This window comes from Oryctolagus cuniculus, chromosome 4 (assembly GCF_964237555.1).
Source record: "Oryctolagus cuniculus chromosome 4, mOryCun1.1, whole genome shotgun sequence".
In the NCBI taxonomy this organism is placed as follows: domain Eukaryota; kingdom Metazoa; phylum Chordata; class Mammalia; order Lagomorpha; family Leporidae; genus Oryctolagus; species Oryctolagus cuniculus.
Genome location: NC_091435.1, coordinates 70,247,350 through 70,264,348, shown reverse-complemented (window position 1 = coordinate 70,264,348; position 16,999 = coordinate 70,247,350). Strand labels below are relative to the sequence as shown.

General features: G+C 44.6%; 1 protein-coding gene across 2 annotated transcripts in view; it reads right to left on the bottom strand.

The window, feature by feature from the left end:
* The window catches only part of TIGIT (T cell immunoreceptor with Ig and ITIM domains), an 89,183-nt gene extending 76,292 nt beyond the window's left edge, over window positions 1–12,891 (bottom strand). The window contains exons 1-2 of one of the 2 annotated variants that reach the window (XR_011387886.1): window positions 12,682–12,891; window positions 9,092–9,188 (exon numbers count right to left, since the gene is read on the bottom strand). The gene's annotated coding sequence lies outside the window, so the exon portion shown is untranslated. The remainder of the gene's footprint in view (window positions 1–9,091; window positions 9,189–12,681) is intronic. The other variant, XR_011387887.1, reaches the window with a different exon arrangement.
* Between the last annotated feature and the right edge of the window lie 4,108 nt (window positions 12,892–16,999).

Sequence of the window (16,999 nt, the reverse complement as noted above, 5' to 3'; positions counted from 1 at the left end):
CTCCAGGCAACCCTCCTCATGGCTCTGATGAGAAACATGTTTTGCTCCCATTTCTTCTGTCAAAGGCTCAGCCTCTACATATTTAATTGCTCTGTCTTGGCTGTGGGCCCGTTTGCCTTACCCTCCTCTCTGAAGCACGCTTCTCATGGCTAAGTCAGCTAGCTTCTTTGCAGCTCGGCCCCATTCTGCTCAGCACCTGCCCAGGACTCTTGTTCTTCTCCTTCAAAAATGCTGGGGCTCTGGCAACCCAGAGAGCTAATAAACCTGCCCCCATTAAAGTTCAGATACTCACTCTGGACCTCGGGCTCCGATAAGCATATTGCAGACTTTATCTCTTTGAATCCTCAGAACCACTTGGGGGGGGGGGGTGGAGTGCAACTAGTAAGCCCATTTTACATTTGGGAAAACTGAGGTATGGGGACATTAATTAATTCTCAGAGTCGCATCATGGAGGATCTACAGGTGCTCAAATTGCTGGGTTTCCATTCCTCTCGAGCCCCTGGGCTGGGACATGTATGAGTTGGACGTCTTCCCTGCTGTGTCTTCCCACTACTCTTTATCATAGTGCTCTTCTGACCTCTTAGTCAGTTCTCTTCCCAAATGACCTCTCCTAGTGATTGTTGGCACTTCCAACATCTGTCTAGAGTGCATTGAGTTGGGCTCCAGGGGGCACCACTCGTGTGGAAGGCAACATGAAAGGTGGTCCTGGGGACTTGCTGGTTCTGCAGGGAGATGGTCCTCCCAGAGTACTGGCCCCCAGGGGTCTCACCTCTTCTCCTCCGGTGACTTTGCTCCCACTCTGCGCAGCCAGCTTTCCCGAGTTCATGCCCCTACCTGGTCATCCCAAAGCTTACAGCTACACCTGCAGCAGCCCTGTTTTACCATCTCCCTCTCAGACCCCAGGCCTCCTCCCTCCTTCCAGCTCATGTTCTCTGGTTTACACACACTGGGACCTTCAAACTACTGTTCCTGGAGCCTTTTGATTGGCATTGACCCCACTTCCCTACCTCTTTCCTTTCTCACTTGGTTTAGATTCCATGGGCCACTGGGTGTTACTCACTGCCCAAACTTTCCACTGCCTCCCCCTCCCACCTCATCATACTCAGCTGGCAAAACCCTATACCTAGCTAAGGCCTCTTCTCCACTTCTCCAGGCCTGCACCTGAGCATCTAAATATGCATGAAGAACACAACCATGCTGACCAGCCTCACTGTAAAATCATTATCGCAAACCTCAAGTGGGCCCATAGTGCTGGCTGGTAGCCTTCTGTATTTCCCTAGTCTACTCACTTGTCCAGAACTAATTCACACCTTTCTGTCTCTCTTCAAACCTCCAACACCTTCTTTTCCTCCTCTTTCAGCTGATAAATTCGCTTCCTCCTTCACTAAGAAAATTGGCACCATCACAAGTAGAATCTGCACATGTTGCTAGCATCATGAATCCACCCATCTTTCTGCATTTCTGTCCCGGGACTCTACCTTCCCTCCCATTGCTACGGACAGAACTGCCCATGACCCAGTCTGAAGCTGACAACCTCTTGGCATGAGATCCTGTTTCCTCAGTGACCCAAGGACATGGCTTTAGCATGAGCCCTTTGCCTTCTCTACTGAATCAGTTTAGCAAATGTTGGTTATTTCTCCAATCAAAATCACAAGCAGAGGCCAGCACTGTGGTGTAGTAGGTTAAGCCTCCACCTGTGGTGCCTGCATCCCAGATGGGCTCTGGTTGGTGTCCTCACTGCTCCTCTTCCAATCCAGCTCTCCGCTAATGGCCTAGAAAAGCAATGGAAAATGATCCAAGTGCTTGGGCCCCTGCATCCACATGGGAGACCCAGAAGAAGCTCCTGGCTCCTGGCTTCAACCTGGCCTGGCTCCAACCATTGCAGCCATTTGGGGAATGAACCAGGGGATAGAAGACCTCTCTGTCTGTCTCTTCCTCTCTCTGTAAATCTGCCTCTCAAATAAATAAATAAATCTTTTTAAAAAAAAAAAACACACAAACAAAAAAAGTACCTGAAAACTTCTTGGATGCCACATCTCAATCAAACAACTCTGGATTCTTTTCCCCCCTTACTGCAAACGAATACTCTGCAGTTCTTATCTTTTCTTGACATATCATAAATGGGCTTTCTCCCTCCTATACCATTTATCTCTCTCTGGAATATTACCTATGTGCTTGTCTGTTTATTTCTGTTTGTATCACTTCACTAGAACCAAAATTCATGAACCCTTGGGCTACTCTTCCCTCGGCATTGAGAACAATGTCAGGTTCATAGTAGGCATTCCTTTTAAGTGTATTTTGAATGAATGAATGAGTTTGGGATTTCAACCCCATACAACATGACTCCAGTGACATTAAGTCAGAATAGCAGAAGTGAGACCTCTTTAGCACCAGGAACTCCAAAAACTATTTTTTTTTTAATTTTTATTTAATGAATATAAATTTCCAAAGTACAGGTTATGGATTACAATGGCTTCCCCCCCATAACTTCCCTCCCACTCTCAACCCCCCCCTTCCCACTCCCTCTCCCCTTCCATTCACATCAAGATTCATTTTCAATTCTCTTTATATACAGAAGATCAGTTTAGCATATATTAAGTAAAGATTTCAACAGTTTGTGCCCACATAGAAACACAAAGTGAAAAATACTGTTTGAGTACTAGTTATAGCATTAAATCACAATGTACAGCACACTAAGGACAGAGATCCTACATGAGGAGTAAGTGCACAGTGACTCCTGTTGTTGACTTAAAAAATTGACACTCTTATTTATGGCATCAGTAATCACTCTAGGCTCTTGTCATGAGTTGCCAAGGCTATGGAAGCCTTTTGAGTTCACCAACTCTGATCATATTTAGACAAGGTCGTAGTCAAAGTGGAAGTTCTCTCCTCCCTTCAGAGAAAGGTACCTCCTTCTTTGATGACCTGTTCTTTGCACTGGGATCTCACTCTCGGAGATCTTTCATTTAGGTTTGTTTTTTGTTTTTTGTTTGTTTGTTTGTTTTTGCCAGAGTGTCTTGGCTTTCCATGCCTGAAATACTCTCATGGGCTTTTCAGCCGGATCCACATGCCTTAAGGGCTGATTCTGAGGCCAGAGTGCTGTTTAGGACATCTGCCATTCTATTTGAGAATTTGAAGATAAGGATAAAGGCAGAGCCAGAAAAACAAAAGCTGTTTCTCATAAACCCATTTGCTGCCCCTCCTTGGTGGTCAGAGAAACCCAGGTTATACGTCTGTGTTATTATGGAGAGTGACAAAACACCCCTGTGTCCTGAAAGGACCACGTGAGAAGTAACTGCACCCACAGAGCATGAAGGGCTGCTGTTGAACATTTCTTCAAGGTAATTTTTTAAAGATTTATTTATTTATTTATTTGAAAAGCAGAGTGACAGAGAGACAAAGATAGAGATCTTCCATCCTCTGGCTCACTCCCTAAATGGCCCCAAGGAGAGAGGCTGGGCCAGGCTGAAGCCAAAAGCCCAGAACTCCATCCAGGTCTCCCCCATGGGTGGCAGGGGCGCAAGCACTTGGGCCAACTCCCACTGCCCTCCTGGGCCAATTAGCAAGGAGTTAAATCAGAAGTGGAGCAGCTGGGACTTGAACCAGCTCTCAAAAGGGATGCAGGCATTGCTGGCAGCATCTAAACCCATTGCACCACAATACCAGCCCTTACAGGTAATTTTTAATTCTGGAAATACGTTAGGTTTCTTTACAGAAATAGAATGAACACACAACATGTATCTCAACATACAAGAAATTGCATTTATGAAAAGTATAGGTACTTTCAGATGAATTGATTATGTACAAAAATTTTGTGTGAAAAAATTAAATAAATTTTGTAAAGGTGTGCAGATGTTTGATAGAAGCATCCTTTTTCCACCACCATCACAAACTGGGCCGGCGCCATGGTGTAGTGGGCTGTTTCCCCCTGTGGCGCTGGCATCTCATATGGGCTCCAGTTCCTGTTCCAGTTGCTCCTCTTCAGATCCAGCTCTCTACTTGCAGGCTGGGAAAGCAGTAGATGTTGGCCCAAGTGCTTGGACCCCTGCAACCACATGGGAGACCCTGAAGAATTTCCTGGCTCCTGGCTTCACATCAACCCAGCTCCAGCCGTTGTGGCCATTTGGGGAGTGAACCAGCGGGTGGAAGACCTTTCTCTCCATCTCTCCCTCTCTGTTTGTAACTCTGCCTCTTAAACAAATACATAAATATTTTTTAAAAATAAAATTCACAACTTAAAATTATGGATTGAGACATTCATGGGATAACTATGACAAAAAGATAAATTAAAAAATAAAATAATTCCACCAAATCTTTCTGCTTGTTTCAGAACTCTAGATAATTCTCAAAATAGTTTCATTTATATAACTTTGTGCTCATTATATGTTGGCAAGTTTGTACCTACTTTTAAATAAGTATACAAATCTCCCACCAAAATACTTTTAAAATATGCTATATATCAACATAAATGTCAGAGTGGAACTAATAAGGACAGCTATGCGACATGTAATAAACTAAAACTTCATACTTCTCAAAGCAAATAAGCATAACTTGTCACAACTCTCTGTAAATGGCCTGGTCTCAGGGGACTTCTCCTGCTTGCTATGTAAGAATTACCTGAACCAAAAACCTTCATAAATGTGTATCATTTTTAAAAATTTTCCTTTTTTTTTTAATTTATCAGAGAAACAGAGAAAGACAGACAGAGTTCCAGTCTGCTGGTTAACTCCCCAAATGTCTGGGAACCAGCAACTCAATTCGGGTCTCCCACATGGGTGGCAGGGACCCTTGCAGAGTGTGCATTAGCAGGAAGTTGGAATGAGACAGAGCCGGGACTCATACACAGAAACTCCAATGTGGCGGCGTGTGGGTGCCCCATCTACCCAGGGTACTTCTGAGCATTTTTAGCTTGCTAATTTCTACTGTAACTGCCGTGCGCTCACCCAACTCCCACCCCTGCAGCATGGTGACTTATCCATCTGAGCCACACCTTTGCCGATCCATGGGTGAATCTGTACCCAAGCAGCAGGTGCTGTCTCGCACTGCTTCACTGGCCAACGAGTCTACAGCATGACTACTTCACACCGGCCCTCTGAGCAGACAAGGGGATGGAATCAGACCACTCTGGGCTCCACAAGTCACAAGTCAGGATGCACCTGTCAGCCCTACTCTCTTCCAGACACACACACACAAGCAAAAACACTGATTTTTTTTTTTTTTTTTTTTGTATTCACCTAGACTTTCAGATCAAGACTTGCAAGAGAAAAACACTTCTTTCTGACCCCTGTCGTGATCAACTGGTGCCTTGAAGCAGGAAATTTGATTGCCTCATTGCAGGCTCAGTCTCCGTTTTACCAATCACAAAACGACTCAACCCCTTTTTAAAAGCCAGCTGTGACCATTGGCTCCGCGACCTCCTGCGGTGGTGAATTCCGTTTACAAAATAATAATTGCACGACAACAAAGGTTGTCGGGGAACAAAAAGAAGCCACCACGCCTCGGTGCTCTCCCTTTGGGGGCTGCAGGAAATAAAGCAAGCTGGCCAGACCTGAGGAGTTGATGACATACATTTTCCTCCTCCAGAAGCATCTTGTAACTCGCCCCACACCAGCAGTGACTTCCCAGGACGCCTGTCTCCCTGCTGTTCCCCATCACCAAGAGCCTGCTGACACACAGGCTGATGAGCAGCGTGGAAACTTATCGAGTGTGTCCTTCCTGCCTGGAACCTCACAGCCTGTCATCCCCTGTTGTCACCCAGCGCCTGCTCATTCGCTCGCTGCTCACACTAATCTAGAAGATGATCAAAGAAACACCGAACCGCCTCACCCCCGCCCTGGACCAACGCAGGGCTTGCTCAAGCGTGTGCGTTAAGTATTACTAGAGCCTAATCTGTCCCCTTTCACCCAGCTCGCTCCCTCCGCTCACTCGCGCTCTCTGGCTTCCTCGGCCTCATTTTTCAAAGAGTAAATAAATGAACGCTGGGTTGGCTGAAGATTTCAGCAATGTGACTGCTGTGCAGATGGATCTTGCCGGAGCTGGTGCTGGCTCTCTAGGGAGTAGCATGAAATGCTGGTTTTCAAAACCTGAGCAGCGTGTAAATGGCAGCTAAAAAGGAAATGCAGATTGGTGCTGAGTGTTAATTGTCTCTTCCTCTCTTCTTCACACACTTCAGAGGCTGCAGTGGCAGAAGACAGGAAAGCAGGCCTGGCCCCTCATGGGGTGGGCCTTTTTCTTTCAAGCTGGACTGAGAGAATAACACCTGGAGTCCAAGTCAAAACATGGAAAGGGGATTTTTTTTTCTTTTTTCTTTCTTTCTTTTTTTTTTAACCCCCAAGTTCTCATCTGATGAAAGTCAGGGAGGTGGCACCGAGCTTGTAATGAAAGTAAGAAGCTGCTGAGAATGAGTCGATGAGATGTGACACAGAAAGGGGAAGCAGGATGTCTTTGTTTTGAAATGACAGGCGATAAGCTATGGGGTGCCTGGTGAGATTTTAGTCCATAACTAGGTAGCAACCTGTCAAATGCAGGCCCCTTAAATGCATCACGAGAATTCTCACTTGAGATGATTTCAATTCCAGCTCTGCGTGTGTGAGTGTGTGAGTGTGTGCATGCACACACAGCCAGACATAATTGAATGCCTGAAAACACCGCCATGTCCTGCTCGGGGTACGACAGTAATCACACTGGAACGAGAGCTCCAACCCCTTCCACTGCCTTCCTCGCTTAGGCAGTAACAAGGTCAGGTTTCTGACCATAGCCCCGGATCAAAGCCATTTATTTTCAAGCCCAAAGACTCCTGTTAGCTTTCTTCAAGACATTAATCAGGCAGAATCTTGATTGACTGTCTTTTCTTTTCATCTAAATGAAGCAGGATTATTTGAATTTGTGCAGTTTTGAATAAGATGGGGGCAATAGAGAAGCAACTGTAAAAACTGACTGTGTTGGCAAGGAGAACAGGAGAATCTGGAACCTTTTATAAAATCATGAGCTCCCCGTGCCCCACCAGAGCCACTGGACCCTGTACCTGCGATGCCTCATTTCTCCATGCATTTATGAAAAGGCTGTGGCTTCCTGCTGCTGTCACTGGAGTGCCAGCTCCATCCTGGCTTGCCAGTTGGAGACAAAAGACAAGCCATCAGAAACACTAACGAGTTGTCTGGATTCGTTCTTTCTTTCATGGCGAGGAATGTGAAGGTGAACTGGTCCCCACCCTTGCACTTGGCCGGCATGACCAAGGAGGGTGCAGGGGACACTTCCCACGAATCGGCTTTCCCCTGCCACTGTCCCCGCCTTCCACCTGCTCAGGCTAGATGGTGTTGTTCATGCCACAGTGCCTCTGAACACCTTTTCTAAGCAGGGCACGGGTGATTTTGGTCTAGGCTGGAAAGCACATGGGTTGGATTTTGCTCCCTGTACAAAGTGGACTCTCTTGAGCTGTGTGTGAGTTGACAAGGTATGTCCTTCCACGGAATGGTCTGGAATGCCAGTTGAGGGATGGGGTGAGTGGTTGGGCCATCCTGGCTGACTCCCCTTCCCCTAGAATGCTTGCCCTGATTAGAAATGGGCCTCAGATCCAGTCCTAGGTAGTCAGGCCTCTGTCCTTAGAACCACCTCCTAATTCTGAGTGCAGTCGGTTGCCTGGACACCTCCTGGTAACAGTCTGGTTTCCTAAATCTATTTCCTTCCCAAAAGGGCAGTAGCCTCCTCATGAGACCATCTTGACAGAGTCACCATAGAATAACCACTGATAAGTCAGAGTAGCAGTGGTGGCTATAAAACATTTTTTTAGATTTACTTATTTTATTTGAAAGGCAGAGTTACAGAGAGACAGAGGCAGAAAGAGAGAGAGATTCAGACAAAGGTCATCTGCTGGCTCACTCCCCCAGATGGCCACAATGGCCAGGACCAGGCCATCCAAAGCCAGGAACCAAGAGCTTCTTCTGAGTCTCCCATGCAGGTGTAGGGGCCCAAGAACTTGGCCATCTTCAACTGCTTTCCCAGGCTATAGCAGAGAGCCAGATTGGAAGAGGAGCAGTTGGGACTCGAACCAGTGCCCATATGGGATGCTGGCATTGCAGGCAGTGGCTTTACCTACTATGCCACAGCATCGGCCAGTGGTGGTTGCTATACAAGAAGATGATGCTGGCTAATGTGCTTTTTAGCAAAACTTAGTCTTTCTGGGCCTTTGGGCAAGGGAGAATCTGCTTCCCAAGGAAGAACCCCAAAGTAAATGTGGATGGAGATGGAAGAGTATATTTATGTGCATATAAATACACATAAACATATGCATACATTTATAAGCATAATGGATGGGATTGTATCCCATTTTCCCAGAAGTGGAATGGCTTGGAGCTGCCATCTTACTTTGTGTCAATATTAGCTGGATTCAAGTGGGGTGTTATGCGCATGCCATCAAGAACCTAGGCAAGGTCTTGAAACTGCTTAAATGTCGCTTACTGGCTGCTGAATGCAGCAGGGAGAAGCTGCCTATGTTCATTGACATCAGCTGGCAGACCCATCCAAGTGGCTTGCATGTAGCCGGCTTCTAGGTTGACCAGCACAACTCAAAGAGATGACACAGTCACTACTGCTTTCTGACCCTTCCCTCTGCTGCCCCAAACAGAACCATCTGCAACTAATTCTCCAAACCACTGGGGGACACAAATCAGGATAGGGGGAATTTGTCAGAGTAGGACTGGGTGGGGACGGGGGCGGGGGAAGGAGGGAGCTAATGGAGCTAACTGAAGTCATGGAAATGTTCTGTATCTCCATCGGGTGTGGGTTATATGGTGTCTACATTTGTCAAAACTGATGAAACTGTGCACAGAGTGTCTGTGCATTTTACTATATGCAAATTATGCTTTCATTGTGAAAAAAAACTCTCTCTCATACAACAGCTCTCTTTCTCACACCTTTGAGGGAGGTAATTCTGACACTCTTCACCTCCAGCCACCTGTTGGGTGTCAGTTAGAAAAGGGCAGCCCAGAAATTCCATCCCTGGCTTCCTATGCCCCACCATGTGCACTGGCCAGTCACACCCACACCTTTCGGAATCCCAAAGCCTGCCTCCAAAACCCTGCCCGCCACTCACCAAGCCTGGGATGTCCAGAAAGTCTCCGGATCTTTCTGCAACTATTGCTTCATCTGGGAGGCAGAGGGTAATGATCACTACCTACTTCATAGGATCACTGCAGGAAACACAAAGTAATGTAGTTAGAAACTAGGAAAAGTTGCAGGAACACAGATTGTAAGCTACCTCCATCATCACTGTTGAGACAAGCTCCATGGTGTAGTGTTAAAACTCCAATCAGAACATCTGCTCTGACAACCTCCATAAATAAGTTATTACTAAATAACCATAACTAATGGTATGGATTTTACTCTGCAGCCCCAAGTGTAAAATAAGGTTGTGTCTCCTTTTTACTTTACCCATAGAACAGAATTAATTCTAGGTCTCCACTGGCCTGAGAGTCAGTTTGGGGGTACCCTGATCAACTCCAAGCAGACATTGTCATCTGATACCCTTGGGTTAATTATGATTTATGGGACTGGAATGAATAAGCTCACGATTCTCCCTTCTACCACCCCTCTGGTGGAGATGGTAGAGTACATTTATGTGTATGTAAACACATATAAACATGCACATACATTTATAAGCAAAATCTGTAGACATGACATCAGCAATGTCACCCAGAATCTAGAGCCTCCCACCCACGAATTACAGTTAGCCTGCTGGGGTGGGCTGACTCCGGGGTGCAACTCATTTCATGAAGATTTGTGAGGTGAGGGGAAAGTATGCCCCTTAATTTTAGACAATCACATGTTCTCAGATTGTGTGTGATGAGGGGGCTCAAAAATGTGACATGAGCAAGTCTTAAGGTAACTTGGGTTAAGAACTCTCTTTAATCATTGGAACAGCGACCAATGAGGAAGAAGTAAACCAACCTTAGGGTTGTTCTAGAGAGAGAACCAAGACCAATAACCAGAAGGTGCAGAAAACATAGAGAACATAAAAGGAAAGAAACTCCCAATGAAATTTCCCAGCAATAGAATGGGATAATAGAAATTCTTCAGCACTGGAGAGTTTCAAGGAGACAGTGGTTAAGATAATACAGATGTTGGTTAAGAGAGGTCTTCTGTATTCAGTGCTTATCATTCTGACACAGAAGATGAGGTTAGTTTGCCAAAGAGTCTCTTTGTGGCCTCATCATGTTTGTGTAAGAGGGAACTAGTCTGGTGTTCTCAGACTCCGGACAGCACAAAAGTCCCATCCTTGACCTAAGATTCAAGATAGGGGTACAATTGCAGCCAGGAGTCACGTTGCTGATAATAACCCCAAGAAGCGCTTAACTATTTAGATTCCATACCCCTTTAAGAGTCTGGAACATCTATGCCCCTTTCTATAGAAAAATGGACATTTGCACAAACATGCCATCATACTTATGATTTCAAGGGCTTTTTTGAATGTTTTAAAGGCCATTCAAAAACTACATGTTCAGAACAAGAGACACCATGAATACTTGCTACTGACACTGATGATGATTGATTATCTTTGTCATATGAATCAGCCTCCCCAAAACCTGATAACTCTGATAAATTTAGTTTCAACACAGCAAATTCTTAACTTTTATTTAATGAATATAAATTTCCAAAGTACGGCTTATGGATTACAATGGCTTCCCCCCCATACCGTCCCTCCCACCCGCAACCCTCCCCTTTCCCACTCCCTCTCCCCTTCCATTCACATCAAGATTCATTTTCAATTCTCTTTATATACAGAAGATCAGTTTAGCATACATTAAGTAAAGATTTCAGCAGTTTGCTCCCACACAGAAACATAAAGTGAAAAATAATAGATGATTTTTTAAATGATGATGAAATCAGATCAGACCTATTGTCATGTTTAATCCCAGTGAGAGTCAAGTTGGGAATTGATCATTTCTTCTTCTTCTTTTCTTTTTTTTACAGAAGATCAGTTTAGTATACATTAAGTAAAGATTTCAACACTTTGCACCCCCATAGAAACACAAAGTGAAATATAATCTTTGAGTACTCATTATAGCATTAAGTCTCAATGTACAGCACATTAAGGACAGAGATCCTACATGAGGAGTAAGTGCACAGCGACTCCTGTTGTTGACTTTACAAATTGACACTCCTGTCTATGGCATCAGTAATCTCCCTATGCACCAGTCATGAGTTTCCAAGGCTATGGAAGCCCCTTGAGTTCTCCGACTCTTATCTTGTTTAGACAAGGTCATAGTCAAAGTGGAGGTTCTCTCCTCCCTTCAGAGAAAGGTACCTCCTTCTTTGAAGACCTGTTCTTTCCACTGGGATCTCACTCACAGAGATCTTTCATTTAGGTGTTTGGGTTTTTTTTTTTTGTTTGTTTGTTTGCCAGAGTGTCTTGGCTTTCCATGCCTGAAATACTCTCATGGGCTTTTCAGCCAGATCGGAATGCCTTTAGGGCTGATTCTGAGGCCAGAGTGCCAATACAGCAAATTCTAAAGAAGGCATAACCTAATTGTCCTCTCTACCAGATGTAAGAGCACAGAGAGGCCAGGGTAGAGGTAAAGATATCTCAATAGATAGCGCTTCTGTGCTGCTAAAACCAACTAGAGTTTATGCTCAGCCCAATTGCTCACAAGAACCATCAAGAAAGTCAATACCCCAGGACATTTTCAGAAAACAATTCCTAGCCATGAAGAGGTTGACCACTCCCACTCCTCAGTTTGGCTGTTCTTTCAGGTTAACCCCTGCACACCATACTCAAACCCAGAGAGAGGATTTGCTCCTTCATCTTCTTTTAAAATGTATTTTCCTGGCATCTAAAATAAATTGATACTCTCTTTTTTTAAAAAAGATGTATTTATTTACTTGAAAGGCAGAATTACAGATATAAAGAGGAGAGATAGAAGGAGAGAGAGAATCTTCTGTCCACTGGTTCATTCCCTAAATGACCACAATAGCTGTAGCTGGGTGAGTCCAAAGCCAGGAGCCAGGAGCTTCTTCTGAGGTCTTCCATAGAGGTGTAGGGTCCCAAGCACTTGGGCCATCTCCTGCTGCTTTCCCAGAAGTGGAGCAGCTGGGACTCAAATGGGCACCCATATGAGATGCCAGTGCCCCACATGGGGCCTTAACCTCCTGTGCCACATAGCCAGCCCCACAACTTGATATTGTCACCAAAAAATACACACACAAAAAAAATACCTGATAGTGTTGGTTATATTTTCCTGCATAGCGAGTTATGCCAAAATTTAATAGTTTAAGACATTTATTTTCTCATAGTATTTGTATGTCAAGAACCCAGTTAAATGGGGCCGGTGCTGTGGCACAGCAGGTTAAAGCCCTGGCCTGTAGCGCTGGCACCCCATATGGGTGCTGGTTCTAGTCCTGGCTGCTCCACTTCCAATCCAGCTCTTGGCTGTGGCCTGGGAAAGCAGTAGAAGATGGACCCAGTGCTTGGGCCCCTGCACCCACATAGGAGACAGAGAAGAAGCTCCTTGCTCCTGGCTTTGGATCAGCACAGCTCTAGCCATTGCAGCCATTTGGGGAGTGAACCAGCAGAAGAAAGACCTCTCTCTCTGGCTCTACCTCTCTCTGTAACTCTCTTTCAAATAAATAAAATAAATACTAAAAAAAAAGAACCCAGTTACAGGGTTACACATTGAGGTCACTCACAAAGCTGTTGTCCGGGTAATGGCTGGGCTGCAGTCTCAACTGATAGCTTGACTGAGGGAAGCTGCACCTCCAAGCTTCACACAGAGTTGTTGGCAGTTCCTCAGTCTTCTGGAATGAATGCTGAATTCTTCACTGGCTATTGTCTGAGGCCCCCTTCAGTTCTTTGCCTCATTGCTCTCTCTATCCTGTAGCTCCCAACATGGCAATTAGCTTCCCACAGAGTAAAGAAGGAGAGATCAAACAAGAGCAAACAAACAAGAGCAAGTGAGGTGGAAGTCAGAGCTGGATGTCACGGAGATCATAGGGGAAGGCCAGGTGGTTAAATTTGCTTCTATCAGCAGCTTCTTTCTTTGCTGCCTTTGCTGCAGCTCCACATTTTCAGCCACTTCTTGGCTGTCATAATCTTAAGAAGAAGGAATTGGGGCCAGTGCTAAGCCTCTGCCTGTGGTGCCAACATCCCATATGGGTGCCAGTTCACGTCTCAGCTGCTCCTTTTCCCATCCAGTTCTCTGCTAATGCCTCGTGAAAAATAGTGCAAGATAGCATAAGTGCTTGGCCCCCTGCATCCATGTGGGAGACCGGGAAGAAGCTCCTGGCTTCTGGCTTCGGATTGGCCCAGTTCCACCCCTTGCTGCCATTTGGGGAGTGAACCAGTGGATGGAAGACCTCTCTGTCTGTCTCTTCCTCTCTCTGTGACTCTACCTGTCAAATAAATAAATAAAATAAAATGAAAAAGAAAGAATGAAAGGAAAGGTTATTCTATTCCCCAAGATAGTTTGGGGAAAATGTTTGTGCTTTCAAGTGAAAAACCAAAACACAGACAAAAGAAATCTTTGCCTTTGCTAAATCAATCCCTTTTCACCTCAGTTGCCTCCAAACTTCAGTATTCTACATTTGCCCATAATGGCTGTTTTCCTAGTCTAGCCTTGGAGGTGAAGGGTGCAGCCCTTGAAGCCAAGCACGCTGGGCTTTTACGTCCAGCTCTGCAGCTTCTTGAGAGACTGATCATGAACTGGTTACTCAGCCTGGCTGTGTTTGCATTTCTCCCCTGTAAAATGAGGATAACGACACCCGGCTTATAGGGTACTGTACAGTTGAAGTGAAAGGATGCATATAAAAGATTCAGGAGCAGCCTGGTACGAAGCAAGCTGTTCAGTGAGTGGCAGCCAATGCTGTTTTAGAGCGCTATCGCTTTCTATCACAGCATCTAAACATCTGTCTGTGAAACCTTAAATAAGGAAGGAATTATTTAACTTCGATTTTCAAGTATCCAATAAATCAGATGGATCATTCATTTCTCCTTTCAAGTATTCAATGGACGATTTCCTCCCCCAGCCCCGCCCCTGGCAGTGGGCAATTCTATGTGAATGTCAATCTTGCTCCCTTCAACTGATGAGGTGAAGCCAGAGTAGGAAGGCGTGACTTGCACAATAGGCATGACTTTCGGCACCACGAGAACCAGTTGATGTTCATAAAGCAATTAAATTCACCCAGGAAGCTTCTAGTGTCTAGTTCCCCTTATATGACAAATGTTTTTCAAAAGTCAACAGAACTGTCTTAACTCTTTAAACAGAACACAGTGTTTCATGAGTATGGCTAATAAGAAAACCAAGAGTGTTCTAACACTCCTCAGTAGGAAATAAGACTCATTTTGTATTGTTTATGACAATCATTTAGTACCTGGGACAGAAAGCAAAGGCACACATGTTTAAAGGGCAAAACAATGTGACAGTCTGACACAGAGCATTTTCTTTAAGAACATAAACAAATGACAAAGGAAAGATGCAAAGTTGAACATTTTCTTCTAAGGTCTGAAGACCTGTCATGAGCCATGAAACAATTCGAATTTCTCTTGCAGTGACAATGTCAAATTATTTTTCCAACAAGTATGGTAGTAGCCAGTTTTATAGACTGATTGCTTCACATTAACTGATTATAATCAAATAGCTTTTTCTTTTAAAAGATTCTAATACCCTGTCCATTGCTCCCTCTCATTAAAATATTCTTTTTTTTAAGATTTATTTATTTGTTTGAAAGGCAGAGTTAGAGGCAGAGAGAGAGAGGGAGAAAGAGGGGGGTCTTCCATCTCTGGTTCATTCCCCAAATGACCACAATAATCCAAAGCCAGGAGCCTGCAGCTTCTTCCAAGTCTCCCAAGCAGGTGCAAGGGCCCAAGGACTTGGGTCATCTTCTATTATTTTCCCAGGCCATAGCAGAGAGCTGGATCAGAAGTGGAGCAGCCAGGTCTTCAACCAGCACCCATATAGGAAGCCAGCATTATAGGCAGTAGCTTTACCTGCTATGTCGTAGTGCTGGCCCCTACTAAAAAATTATAAATTAAAGACATTGGATTATATTTACCCTCTTTAATTCCTGCTCCTCAGCATGCAGAACATACCTTGTCATACCACATATAAAACACTTCTCATTCATGCATGCAGTGAAATCAACATTTGTTTATGCAACCTAGAGGTATTGGGTGCCTAGTGTGCACTGGGGAGTAAACAGTTATATATATATATATATGTATATATGTATATATATATATATATATATATATATATTCTCCTACTCTCCCTCATAGGAGAAGTAATTCTAGGAAAGTATGGACGATCACTAAGTTTCCACTTGAATGAATTAAGTGATCTCACTATTTATGAGGGATAGAATTTGCCATTTTAATCATCTTTAAGTGTACAATTCCATGGCATTAACTGCATTCAACATGTTGTACAATCATCACTATTTTCAAAACCCTTTCATAATCCCAAATAGGAACTCTGTACCCATTAAGCAAGTAAGGGCTTTAGTTGTTAGAAAATCATTTCATATACTGAGCTAAGTGCAGGTGAGGCTTCATTCCAGTGTAACTTCTGACATAGGTTGCCCTTCAGCCAAGGTTATCCTATTTCAGACATAGACCAGAAAATCTCAGCACAGAGTAAAATTCCCTCAAAGTATGCTCCTGGATCCAGCTTTTCCACTCCTTTGAGATTTCAGATTTACAATATAAATAAACTGTCCAAGTAATACTTTCCCCTTTGTTTCGTTCTGGAAGACTGATAAATGGAGCACTACAATCTTTTTTTTGACAGGCAGAGTGGACAGTGAGAGAGAGAGACAGAGAGGAAAGTCTTCCTTTTCCATTGGTTCAGCCCTTAATGGCCGCTGCAGCCAGCACACTGTGCTGATCCGAAGCCAGGAGCCAGGTGCTTCTCCTGGTCTCCCATGCGGGTGCAGGGAAATGCACTTGGGCCATCCTCCACTGCACTCCCGGGCCACAGCAGAGAGCTGGCCTGGAAGAGGAGCAACCAGGACAGAATCCAGCGCCCCGACCAGGACTAGAACCCAGTGTGCTGGCGCCGCAGGTGGAGGATTAGCCTATTGAGCCACGGCGCCGGCCCATACAATCTTTTAAAAAAATTTTTTTTTATTTTGTTTAGAAAGCAGAATGACAGAAAGGGAGGTGGGGAGAGAATGAGAGAGAGATCTTCCATCTGTTGGTTCACCACCAAATGACTGCAATAGCCAGTGGTGGGCCAGGCTGAAGCCAGGAGCTCCTAGGAACGCCATCTTGATCTCTCACATGGGTGGTAGGGGTCCAAGGACTTGGGCCATCATCCATCACCAGGCACTTTTGCAGGAAGCAGGATTTTAAGCAGAGCAGCTAGAACTCAAACCATCACTCTGATATAGGAAGTGCATGTTGCAAGCTGCAGCTTAACTCATTGTGCCTCAACACTGGCCCCCACTACAATCTTTTAAGGAAATCATTCCAAGTCTTATTTTACAGTAAGCTAAGAATTTTCAAGCATAAGTTGACTTCATCAGGATAAGTAAGGAGATGAAAATCACAGGATCTTTATAAAGTTTCAGCCATGCAAAGGCAAAGAAGTTGGTTCCAATTCTGGTATATCAAAATACAGTTCAACTAGACTCTCTTACTGATAACAACTGTAAATATTGCACAAAATATAAAAAATAAACTATCTGGAGTTCCTGGAGAGTGAACAAAAACAGGTACATTCTAGAGGAGTGTTGAAACTTGTAAAAAGGAGTAAACACATGGTGAGCTTCCCATTTTTTATTGTGCTTAGCCTGAAGGCAAGCTACAGTCAGCAGCCGCTCAAAGTAGCTAAACTCCATTAGAAGAGGCACGATCCATCCGGTCTGGACAACCAGAGGACAGCATGGGGGAAATCACAGCCACGGATAATTGACAAGTGAATCTCAGGAATGGAGTTAGAACAGGGGAGTTTCCTCCCCCATTCTCTGTATACATTCTGAGTAAATCTCTGACTCCTCAATCACAAAACTG